Here is a 12,980-nt window from a genome sequence, read left to right on the forward strand (position 1 = left end):
CTAACTAACCTAAGGACATCACAAACATCCATGCCCGAGGCAGGATTCGAACCTGCGACCGTAGCAGTCGCGCGGTTTCGGACTGAGCACCTAGAACCGCTAGACCACCGCGGCTGGCTTACGTATTTCCAACGCCTGAAAAAGCAGACCCATTCTCGACGGAATAAATGCTAGAGAAAAGACAGAAAGACCAGTTGTACCAGATTCGAAAGATTATTCAAAACGTGTCCTAAGCGGTTTCTACGAACACAAGAATATCCACAAGTGTAGCTAATGCTAGGTGACAAGACAACTGAAGTTCACAATAAATTTATGATTTTTCTCAGTACAAGTGAATAATGAATATGTTTATAAGAGACACATATGTGTGGAATAGGCACCTAACTGAATTCTTGTCCTGTTATAGAAATATCAACAATTCATATATATCCCACACTAAGGGACATGACTGGGAAGAGTTCACCGTAGAGTTGATAGTTATATTATACTATTATAACAGTCCACTTCACCAAACCAGTCTGCTGTAATCGTCATAAAACAAATTAGGATCAAGTTCTAAAATCTACTTGACAACAGCTTCCTGAACGTTAGCATCGGTTTTGAAGTGAAGGCAGACTAGATGCATCTTTAACAGCTCGAAGACGCGATAAACGTTTGGAAGGAGGTGTGGGCTGTGTGGAGGTACTACAATACAGTTCATCGGAAAACACAGTACCAAATCGCACGTACCGAGGCACTATGCGGACAGGTGCTTTGGTGGAATACGACCCCTGTCGAAAGCAGTCCCAGTCGTTTCCTCCTGATCGCCTTTTGTAGCGGGATGTATTAAAAGTGGTGAAATTTGCACCCAATCAGGAATCTTTGAAATTTACACCCTGTTTACCAGAAAACTACCTGCTAACTACGAAGCAGCCCACCTGCACACCCACTCCACGCTCACCCACTCCCTCCGGTCGCAGTGGGGTGTTGCGAGGCCCTGTCCGAGCTACGCAAACGACCAGCGTAAACAAAATATCCTACTGCCGGCAGAAGTGCAAAAGCGCCACCAGTTGTCTTCGTAACGGTCTATTTTATTCCCCCTTGCTTACGCTTGTGACACTGGTTCTGCTTGCTTTAACGTTAATACGGGTATTTTCATGTCCTTTTATGATGCATATTTACACACACAACAGTGCTCTGCAATTCACTCTTGCCGGCCTCTGTGACCGAGCGGTTCTAGGCACTTCAGTCCGGAACCGCGCTGCTGCTACGATCGCAGGTTCGAATCCTGCCTCGGGCATGGATGTGTGTGATGTCCTTAGGTTAGTTAGGTTTAAGTAGTTCTACGTTTAGGGGACTGATGACCACAGATGTTACCTCCCATTGTGCTTAGAGCCATTTGAACCATTTGAAGTCAGTCTTAAGTGACTGTCAGAGGGTTCATTGATCCACTTTCACACTATTTCTGTATCGTTCCACTTTCGATAAAAGCGCAGGAGACAACACCTAAGTATTTCCGTACGAGATATTATTTCTGTTATTAAGATCATTTCTCCTTACGTAGGCGTTTTCGTATCTGGAGAGAAAGTAGGAGATTGAGATTTAGGGAAAATATCTCGCAGCAACTAAAAACGCCTTTGTCTTAATCATGGCCACTCCAACACGCGTATCATGTACGTGACACTCTCTCCCTTCTGTCGCTTTAATACAAAACGACTTCCTGTTCCTTGGAGTTTCTGGATGTCCACCAACAATCCTGTCTGCTAAGAATCACATCACATGCCGTACGGCAATACTTTAACAGATGACGCACAAGCATATGTAGGGAGGCTCTTTAGTACACCTGCTACATCTTCCGTTCTGCCAATAAAACGCCGTCTTCTGTTTGCTTTCCCCACGAGATTATCAATGTGATCGTTCCAATAATGGTTCAAATGGCTCTGAGAACTATGGGACTCAACTGCTGTGGTCATAAGTCCCCTAGAACTTAGAACTACTTAAACCTAACTAACCTAAGGACAGCACACGACACCCAGCCATCACGAGGCAGAGAAAATCCCTGGCCCCGCCGGGAATCGAACCAGGGAACCCGGGCGTGGGAAGCGAGAACGCTACCGCACAACCACGAGATGCGGGCGTTCCAATAATGTTTGTAACTACTTAGAAGAACTGACAGCAATTAGATTTGTGCGATTTGTCATGTAACTGAATGTTACCGAGCTCCTTTTAGTACCAGTTTGAACGAGATCACACTTTTCCTTATTTAGCGCCACAATTGTAACTTTTCGTATTATACAGACATTTGCGTAAATCATATTGCAGTTGGTTTTCATATTGTGTTGACTTTCCCAGAAGATGACAGCATCACCTGCAAACATTCTAACAGGCTACCCAGATATTCTCATAAATAATTTGTATATATTAGGAACAGCAAAAGACCTATAATGCTTCCTTGAGGAGCGCCAAAAATCACTTCCATTGCTTCCCACGCCCGGGTTTCCGGGTTCGATTCCCGGCGGGGTCAGGGATTTTCGCTGCCTCGTGATGACTGGGTGTTGTGTGCTGTCCTTAGGTTAGTTAGGTTTAAGTAGTTCTAAGTTCTAGGGGACTGATGACCATAGATGTTAAGTCCCATAGCGCTCAGAGCCATTTGAACCATTTTCACTCCCATTTTACACGATGACTCTCCATTATTTACTACCAACCGTGACCTTTCTGACAGAAAATCGCGAATCCAGTCGCACAACTGAGACGATAATTCATAGGTACGCAATCTGATTAGAGGCCCAGAATGAAATTTTCACACTGCAGCGTCGCAGAAGTCGCTTGTGAGAAACGGTATCAAAAGTCAACTGGAAATCAGGAAAAATGGAATCAATTTGAGATCCCTTGTCGATAGCACTCATTGCTTGATGAGAATAAAGAGCTAGTTGTGTTTCACAAGAATCATTATACTGAAACCATACTATGTGTCAATGGATCGTTTTCTTGGAGGTAATTCACAATGTTCGAAAACACTATAATTATGTTCCAAAATTCTACTGAAAATCGATGTCGTGACACGAGTATGTAATCCAGCGGATTAATCCTATTTCCTTTCTTAAGGATTGGTGTGACCTGTGCAAGTTACTCGTTTTTTGGTACAGATGTTTCGTCAAGCGAGTGTTTGTATATGATCGCAAAATTTAGAGCTATTACATCAGCGTACTCTGAAAGGAAACTACCTGGTATGCAAGCGGATCATAAGACTTGTCTCTATTAAAAGATCTGAGTTTTTTCGCTACATCGACGATATCTACTTCTAAGTTAGTTGGCAGCAGTTCATGATTCGAAATATAGATAGTTGACTTCGTCTTATTTGGCGAAGGAATTTCAGAAAAATGAATTTAGTAACTCCCCTTTAGCAGCGCTGTCATAGGCAGCATTACGTGCATATTCCGTCTTAGTGTGAAAACTTGTTACGCATTGTCACCTCAAAAATTTTTGTTCTTTTGTTACGTACGTTATGCTGACACGTAAGTGGTAACGGATACTTTGTTCTTTTAAAACGTATCTTACTTCTAAAACAGTATTATAATTATCATTTATCTTCCACTTAGCAATAACGACAATTATATGCAGAATTATCCAGGAGTATTGTTCCTACATAATTCTGCCACCACTTAAAAGAGAAGTGATGCAGATATTCAGGACCCGATGGGATCCCTATCAGATTTTGTACCAGATTTCCGTCCGAGTTAGCCCCAGTTTAACCATCATCTATCATAGATCCCTAGAACAAAAAACAGTGCTCAATGGTTGGAAGATAGCATTAGTCACAACCTTATACAAGAAGCGTATCAGAAGTGAACCATAAGGCAAATGTCCAATATCCTTCAGAGCCATTTCTTGTATAATCTTAGAACATATTTTGAGCTCGAACGTAACGCGATATCTCCTTCACTCAGACAGCATGTATTCCGGAAACATCAAAAAAAGAAGTACTCCGTCGTCAGACCACGAGTGGCCTACCGGGACCATCTGACCGCCGTGTCATCCTCAGAGGAGGATGTGGATAGGAGGGGCGTGGGGTCAGCACACCGCTCTCTCGGTCGTTGTGATGGTAAGCTTCACCGAAGCCGCTACTATTCGGTCGAGTAGCTCCTCAATTGGCATCACGAGGTTGAGTGCACTCCGAAAAATGGCAACAGCGCATGGCGGCTGGATGGTCGCCCATCCAAGTGCCCGCCACGCCCAACAGCGTTTAACTTCGGTGATCTCGCGGGAACCGGTGTATCCCCTGCGGCAAGGCCGTTGCCCCAATTCCAGAAACATCAACCATATCAAACCCAATTCTGCAGCCTTTTCACATGACATCCTGAAAGCCATGGATCAGGACACTTAGGTAGACGCATAATTTCTTCATTTCCAAAAATCATGATAATATGTATCACATCTAAACTTATTATCACAAGTACAATCGTGTGGAGTATCAGGCGAAATTTGTTACTGGAATGAGGAACTTTTCGTAGGGAGGATGCAGCAAGTTATCTTGGGTGGAGAGTCATCACCGCCAGATACAGAAGTACCATCGTGTGTGCCTCAAGTGTGTGCTGGGACTCCTGTTGTTAACGCAGAAATGATCTTACGGACAATATTCTAGCAACAAATTTTCTCAGATCATGTAGTCACATATAATGCAGTACTGTCTTAAAAAAAGGTGCACAAATTTTCAGTTAGACCTTGATAATATTTTAAAGTGCTAAAAAGGCTGATAACTTGCTTAAAATGTTCATAAATGTGACACTGTATACTTCACAAAATAAAAACAACGTGGTACACTTCGCCTACAATATCACCACGTCATGGTCGAAATCGGTCTACCAATACGAATACCAGCGTCCAACATTTCGCAGGGATATGAAATGAAGTGATCACATAGGCTCAGATATAGGTAAAACAGGCGGCAGCCTTTGGTTCATTGGTAAGATACTGGGGAAATGCAAATGGTATACAAATAGACCATACAGGCACTCGTTCGACCCATCCTAGAATATTGCTCAACTGTGTGGGAGCCGCGCCAAATAGGATTACCAGGTGTCATTCAACGAAAAAGAGAAAACTGGCATTAGAGGCCACAGGTTTGATTGACCAGTGGGAGAGTGTCACAGAGATGCAGATGAAACTGAACTGGCAGACACATCAAGATGGAGGAAACCTATCCAGAGTTTGTTCAGGTATAGTTCCTGAGTGGTTTCGTTAGAGTACCCGTGGCCTCCGATGGCTCGTTGCAGAGTAATAACGTAATTATGCCTTAATAGGCTTTGTTAGGGAGAATTACCTTTGTTTATGTGAAGATAGTTTCACAGCAGTGAAAACGGCTGTATTACGCCACCACGAAACTGTAATAACAAAAAAGGATCGGGTTACTGTTAGGCGCCTGTGTACAGATGCAAAACTGCTGTCTGGGGTTGCCTTCGCCGTGGGAAGAACTGAGCATATCGTTGAAGTGCCGTTTCTCCACTGCTTTCGGTGAACCCATAGACGAGATACGTAGCGGGCGAGTCTTCATCAGTAAACCTATCCATACTGTTGTGTATCAGCCTTAACGTAGAGCTAACGCTGCTGGAAAAATCAACAGGACCGAGCAGTAATAACTGCAAGTTAGAACACCAGAACTAAAGGAGGTCTTATTCTTGTCTACCGGAAGTGACGTAAGTGAAAGGAGCAAGTTTGTTTCCGAACAAGACACGCAGAGCATTCCCATCGACATTTTCACTGTTGTCCAGATGTTTTCAGTTCAATAACGAAATATGAGATAATAAAGCAAACTAATTGCAATTATCCTGTAACGAACCACCGGACACCACAAGTCCCTTACTCCAAAACACTAAGAAAATATCCCTGAACTATCTCCAAAATGATGTCAGTGAAGTTCTGGTTCACCCTGTATGCACATGAAATCGCTTTTTCGTTAAAACTACAACGCAGCTTATGCACATTATACACTGCTGGCCAATAAATTGCTACACCACGAAGATGACGTGCTATAAACGCGAAATTTAACCGACAGGAAGAAGATGGTGTGATATGCAAATGATTAGCTTTTCAGATCATTCACACAAGGTTGGCGCCGGTGGCGACTCCTACAACGTGCTGACATGAAGTAAGTTCCCAACCGATTTCTCATACACAAACAGCAGTTGACCGGCGTTGCCTGGTGAAACGTTGTTGTGATGCCTCGTGAAAGGAGGAGAAATGCGTACCATCACATTTCCGACTTTGATAAAGGTCGAATTGTAGCCTATCGCGATTGCGGTTTATCGTATTGCGACATTGCTACTCGCGTTGGTCGCGATCCAATGACTGTTAGCAGAATATGGAATCGGTTGGTTCAGGAGGGTAATACGGAACGCCGTGCTGGATCCCAACGGCCTCGTATCACTATCAGTCGAGATGACAGGCATCTTATCCGCATGGCTGTAACGGATCGTAAAGCCACGTCTCGATCCCCGAGTCAACAGATGCGGACATTTGCAAGACAACAACCATCTGCACGATTAGTTCGACGACTTTTGCAGCAGCATGGACTATCAGCTCGGATACCATAGCTGCGATTACTCTTGACGCTGCATCACAGACAGCAGCGCCTGCGTTGGTGTACTCAACGACGAACCTGGGTGCACGAATGGCAAAACATCATTTTCTCGGATGAATCCAGGTTCTGTTTACAGCATCATGATGTTCGCATCCGTGTTTGGCGATATCGCGGTGAACGCACATTGGAAGCGTGTATTCGTCATCGCCATACTGCAGTATCACCCGGCGTGATGGTATGGGGTGCCATTGGTTACACGTGTCGGTCACCTCTTGCTCGCATTGGCGGCACTTTGAACACTGGACGTTACATTTCAGATGTGGTACGAACCGTGACTCTACCCTTCATTCGATCCTTGCGAAACCCTACATTTCAGCAGGATAATGGACGACCGCATGTTGCAGGTCCTGTATGGGCCTTTCTGGATACAGAAAATGATCGACTGCTGCCCTGGCCAGCACATTCTCCAGATCTCTCACCAATTGAAAACTTCTGGTCAATGGTGGCCAAGCAACTGTCTCGTCACAATACGCCAGTCACTACTCTTGATGAACTGTGGTATCGTGTTGAAGGTACAAGGGCAGCTGTACCTGTACACGCCATCCAAGCTCTGTTTGACTCAATGCCCAGGCGTATCAAGGCCATTATTACGGCCAGGAGTTGGTTGTTCATGGTACTGATTTCTCTGCATCTATGCACCCAAATTGCGTGAAAATGTAATCACGTGTCAGTTCTAGTATAATATATTTGTCCAATGAATACCCGTTTATCATCGGCATTTCTTCTTGGTGTAGCAGTTTTAATGGCCAGTAGTGTATGTACCATGTTCTGACTCACTATTACAGACCGTATTTTATTTTATAGCAACCTTTGTCTAGTAGAAGAGAATCGATATTTAAAATCTGTGTTTTTAATTTGCTTTTAATATTGTCCATTGTGTTTTCTGAAAATATGATAGTACATAAATAAAATTACGAGGATCATTGGGTCCGAGAGAAAATAAAACTGTGTTCACTTTTGATTCTAAAAATTTAGGCATTCCAGCTATTAGTTGAGCACTTTCAGTCCCTTTCAACAGCGCTCCACGTGAAGGGCTGGCCTGGGAGAGCCATCGGTTCTTCAACCCGCCGAGTAAGTGTTGGAGTTAGGGACGAAGTTATTAGTGGTTCCTTCATCAACCTTTCCTATGTGGTAATTTCACTGAGTGCAAATTCCACGTCGTGCTATTTATAGGACACCGTTACCACAATATCTAGGAGCATTCCCCGTCTGTCCATGGATAAGGAAACCGACCTCCGTCACGCAAAAGATGGTGGCCATAACATTCTTCGAGGATGTCATTGTTTAGAACTCTTTGTGGGACAGAGACAAGGGGTGTCTCTATGACCTTGATACTTTTTCTGTCTTCAGTATCACATGATGCTCCCTCGTCTTAACCTCTGTAACAAACGTTGCAGAAACGGAACGCCCATTGTCCCATTGCCTGATACTGCAAGATTAGGAAAGAGTAGACCATTCGCTTGGCTCCCCATTGCAGAAAACCCTCAGTCGCTAGCGACACCATTTCTTCAGACCGTTTAATGTACTGTTTACGATGACCACTACTCTGCAAATGGAGATGTTGAGTGTGTGTACAATGTGCCTTCAAGAATTGGACAACTAAAGGTGTGTGACAATATGTAAGTAAATTTATGGCCTGAAACTTCCTGGCATATTAAAACTGTGTGCCGGACCGAGACTCGAACTAGGGACCTTTGCCTTTCGCGGGCAAGTGCTCTCATTCTGGAAACATCCCCAAAGGCTATGGCTAATCATATATCCGCAATATCCTTGCTTTCAGCAGTGCTAGTTCTGCAAGGTTCGCAGGATAGCTTCTGTAAAGTTGGGAAGGTAGGAGACGAGGCACTGGCAGAAGTAAATCTGTGAGGACGCGCCGTGAGTCTTGCTTGGGTAGCTCAGATAGTAGCGCAATTGCCCGCGAAAGGCTAAGGTCCCGAGTTCGAGTCTCGGTCCGGCACACAGTTTTAATCTTCCAGGAAGTTTCATATCAGCGCACACTCCGCTGCAGAGTGAAAATCTAATTCTGGAAATGTATGGCCGTATGTAATAGAAAGTAACTGATGGTGTGGCCATGTGACACGTACGGCCGATAAAAGAATATCTCAGAAACTGTGGAAGGCGAAAACGAAATACAGCTACCAATGAATGGAATTTTGGAATTTTCGAGCTCATATAGAAAGGATTGCTGATGGCATATTCGTGTACAGATGCAGAGCTGTGGTTATTGGTTTGCGGAGATGGTCAACAAAGCTGTAAATTAACCAGTGCAATATATAATATAGTTTCTATGAAAAGAAGTGTGTGTCAGATTCAGTTATTTACAAACACCGAAGCAGCAATGGATACATACACTGAAGGGAAAAAAATCGCGAATCCAATACATAACAAATGTTAAGTAATGAAATTTTGGGAATATGTATACCTAGGTAATGTATTTAAATGATAAACAATGCAAGATCACAGGTTAATGTAAGCGTAGGATATGCTGGTACATTAACAGCCGGTGTAACCGCCAGAATGTTGACTGCAAGTAGACTATGCAGATGTGCTTGCGTTGTGTTGTAGACGCTGGATGTCAGTTTTTCGGATGGAAATGCTCTTGATCTGTCAATACGGGGACGGTTAATGATTGTTGTGAATGTCACCGTAGTTGTCATCCGATGATGTTCCAAATGTGCTAGATTGGAGTCGGAAGTGGTGACCAACCAGGTCAAGGTTACATGCCGATATTCTGTAGAGTATTTTGGGTACAACAGCGGTTCGTGGGCGAGCGATACCCTGTTGAAAACACCCCGGAAATAACAGCAGATCAGGTCACATGATTAGACGTACAAATTAGCGTCAGGGTGCGCGGGGTAAACACGAGAATGCTCCTGTTCTTGTATCAAATCGTACCCCAGACCATAGCTCCAGGTGTAGGTCCAGCGTGTGTAGCACGCAGAGGGGTTGTACAGGCCCTCAACTCCTTCTTACCAACACATGGCTATACTGGCTCAGAGGCAGAAACAACTTTCATCAGAAACGCAACAGACCTCCCTTCTGTCCAGGACGTTTGGATCGGAGCTATCGTTGAAGTATCCGATTTGCAACAGATCGTTGTGTCACTGTGGTGCCAACTGATGCTCATATTGCTGTTGCAGAGGCGGAAAGGTGAGCCAGAGCCATTCGCTGAACGCGAAGGTCTTCCCTATCGGTAGTGCCATTTGGCCGTCCACAGCCCTGTCTTTTTGCGGATTAAATTCTCGAGTTCACCACTGCCAGCAGTTATGTACAGTGATTACATTCCTGCCAAGTCTTTCTGGAGTATCACAGAAGGAACGACCAGATTCTAGAAACCCTGTTACACGGCATCGCTCAAACTCAGTGAAGTGCTGATAACGGCGTCTTTGTCGTCTTAAAGCCAGTCTTGACTAACATCAACTCAGCACGTCCAGCCTCAAAGGTAACTAACGCTCACGACCGTTACAGTGCGTTTTTAAGACAAACCTCATTTGCATCCACGTAGTGGCGTTTCTGGCGCCACTCTTATGTGGCTGGCGCGAAATGTGAATAGACATCAACTTTCAGATGTAGAAATATGCCACACAACTTTGGTTCATGTCACACAACTCCTTCTTGGTGTTGCGATATCTTGCCGTCATTGTATGTAGACTATGAAAAAAGCTCATCATGCCAAAGAGAGCTACTGGAGGAGAATGAAGAGGTCGCAATCATCGTAGATGAGACCGAATCGGAGACAATGTCTTGTCTAATACGGGAACGTATGTCGTGGAAAATGTAACCTAACTCCTAACACAATTAATGAAAACATTTTTTTTTACAAAATTTGAAATGTGAATAAGAAGTGAATACAACGTCCAAATTACCACCAGCCAGGACCAGGATAATGTAACTGCGAAAAGCACACAGCAAGCTTTAAAAAGACACAAATAATCATGGACGGATTTCAGTTCATCTACTTAAGCTTAGTCAGCCCTTTACGTACATGAATTAGTAACCATAATGGGCGACGGCAACCTCAAGCGAAGGTTCGAAATACCAGATTTATAGACACAAGTACTGATAGAAAAGAAGAACCAAAAATAAGTTCAGATGAAAAGTTTTTATATGGCATAATAAATTATATCAGCCAGATTAAACTGAAGGAGGTAAAAGAATAAGGTACCTTTATAAAGAGTATTTTTGTAGGAATAACAAAGTTTTCGTGATAAATATAAAGGGGAAAAGTCAAGAGAGAAATCTTGGAATTTTACAGGCTTCATAGGCATACCGAGGGTATACGAGACTGACACACGAAGAAAGATAAGATATTGCACTTTAATGTGGAATGTAAATATTGGGCAGTATATTAGTCCAACTACACTACTGGCCATTAAATTTGCTACACCAGGCAGATGACGTGCTTCAGAGGTGAAATTTAACCGACAGGAAGAAGATGCTGTGATATGCAAATGATTAGCTTTTCAGAGCATTCACACAAGGTTGGCGCCGGTGGCGACACCTACAACGTGCTGACATGAGGAAGGTCTCCAACAGATTTCTCATACACAAACAGCAGTTGACCGGCGTTGTCTGGTGAAACGTTCTTGTGATGCCTCGTGTATGGAGGAGAAATGCATACCATCACGTTTCCGACTTTGATAAAGGTCGGATTGTAGCCTATCGCGATTGTGGTTTATCGGGTCGCGACAATGCTGCTCGCGTTGGTCGAGATCCAATGACTGTTGACAGAATATAGAATCGGTGGGTTCAGGATGGTAATACGGAACGCCGTGTTGGATCCCAACGGCCTTGTATAACTACCAGTCTGGATGACAGGCATTTTATTCGCATGGCTGTAAAGGATCGTGCAGCCATGTCTCGATCCCTGAGTCAACAACCATCTGCACGAACAGTTCGACGACGTTTGCAGCAGCATAGACTATCAGCTCGGAGACCATGGCTGCGGTTACCCTTGAAGCTGCATCACGCACAGGAGTACCTGCGATGGAGTACTCAACGACGAACCTGGGTGCACGAATGGCAAAACCTCATTTTTTTCGGATGAATCCAGGTTTTGTTTACAGCGTCATGAAGGTCGCATCCGTGTTTGGTGACATCGCGGTGAACGCACATTGGAAGCGTGTATTCGTCATCGCCTCCCTGACGTATCACCCGGCGTGATGGTAGGGGGTGCCATTGGTTACACGTCTCAGTCACCTCTTGTTCGCATTGACGCGCACTTTCAACAGTGGACGTTACATTTCAGATGTGTGACGACCGTGGCTCTAACCTTCATTCGATCCCCGCGAAACCCTACATTTCACCAGGATAATGGACGATCGGATGTTGCAGGTCCTGTACAGGCCTTTTTGGATACAGAAAATGTTCGACTGCTGCCCTGGCCAGCACATTCTCCAGATCTCGTATCACTTGAAAACGTCTGGGCAATGATGGCCGAGCAACTGGCTCGTCACAATACGCCAGTCACTACTCTTGATGAACTGTGGTATCGTATTGAAGCTGCATGGGCAGCTGTAACTATACATGCAATCCAAGCTCTGTTTGACTCGATGCCCAGGCGTATCAAGGCCGTTATTACGGGCTGAGGTGGTTGTTCATGGTACTGATTTCTCAGGATCTATGCACCCAAATTGCGTGAAAATGTAATCATGTGTCAGTTCTAGTATAATATATTTGCCCAATGAATACTCTTTTATCATCTGCATTTCTTCGTGGTGTAGCAATTTTAATGGCAATTAATGTATGTAACGCCTCTGAAAATGGGTACGCTCCGACTGAATAATTTGGATGAAGGGACACCATAGGTTTAATTGCTATTTTCAACTTCTTCTGAAATGCATATGTTATTTGAATTTAGGAACAGGGCACGGAAATGTCAAACAGTGTCTCTGCAAATGGACGCTCTATATGTATACATACTTCTCATTGATAGACTGACAGCAATTACAAGAGACTTTGTGTCCACGGTAATACGACAATAAATCTTGCATGAGGTGTGGTAAATTTGGTTTAGAAAAAACATCTTGTCTATGTGGACCATTTAAATATTGAAAGAAGCTAATATCAAGCTGCAACGAGGAATGAAATAACCAATTTTTTTTTTTATATAATAAAGGATCGAGGTGTGAAATTTAGATGGAATATATAGATAAGGAGAGACGAAATGTCAGGCGACAAGTTTATAGCAGCTGGAAGTCCCAATCTTGAAAAAATACGCCAGATAACAAATATTAAGAGTATTATTTAATCATTTCAGAACTGTAGTGTCATAGCTAAAAATAAGAGAAAAGAGGGAAAAACTTAGCGATGTGTGAGACAATGAGAAGTTGCAAATCCATCAGTCTAGGATATGTGTAACAAA

The sequence above is a fragment of the Schistocerca nitens genome, chromosome 5 (assembly GCF_023898315.1).
Source record: "Schistocerca nitens isolate TAMUIC-IGC-003100 chromosome 5, iqSchNite1.1, whole genome shotgun sequence".
In the NCBI taxonomy this organism is placed as follows: domain Eukaryota; kingdom Metazoa; phylum Arthropoda; class Insecta; order Orthoptera; family Acrididae; genus Schistocerca; species Schistocerca nitens.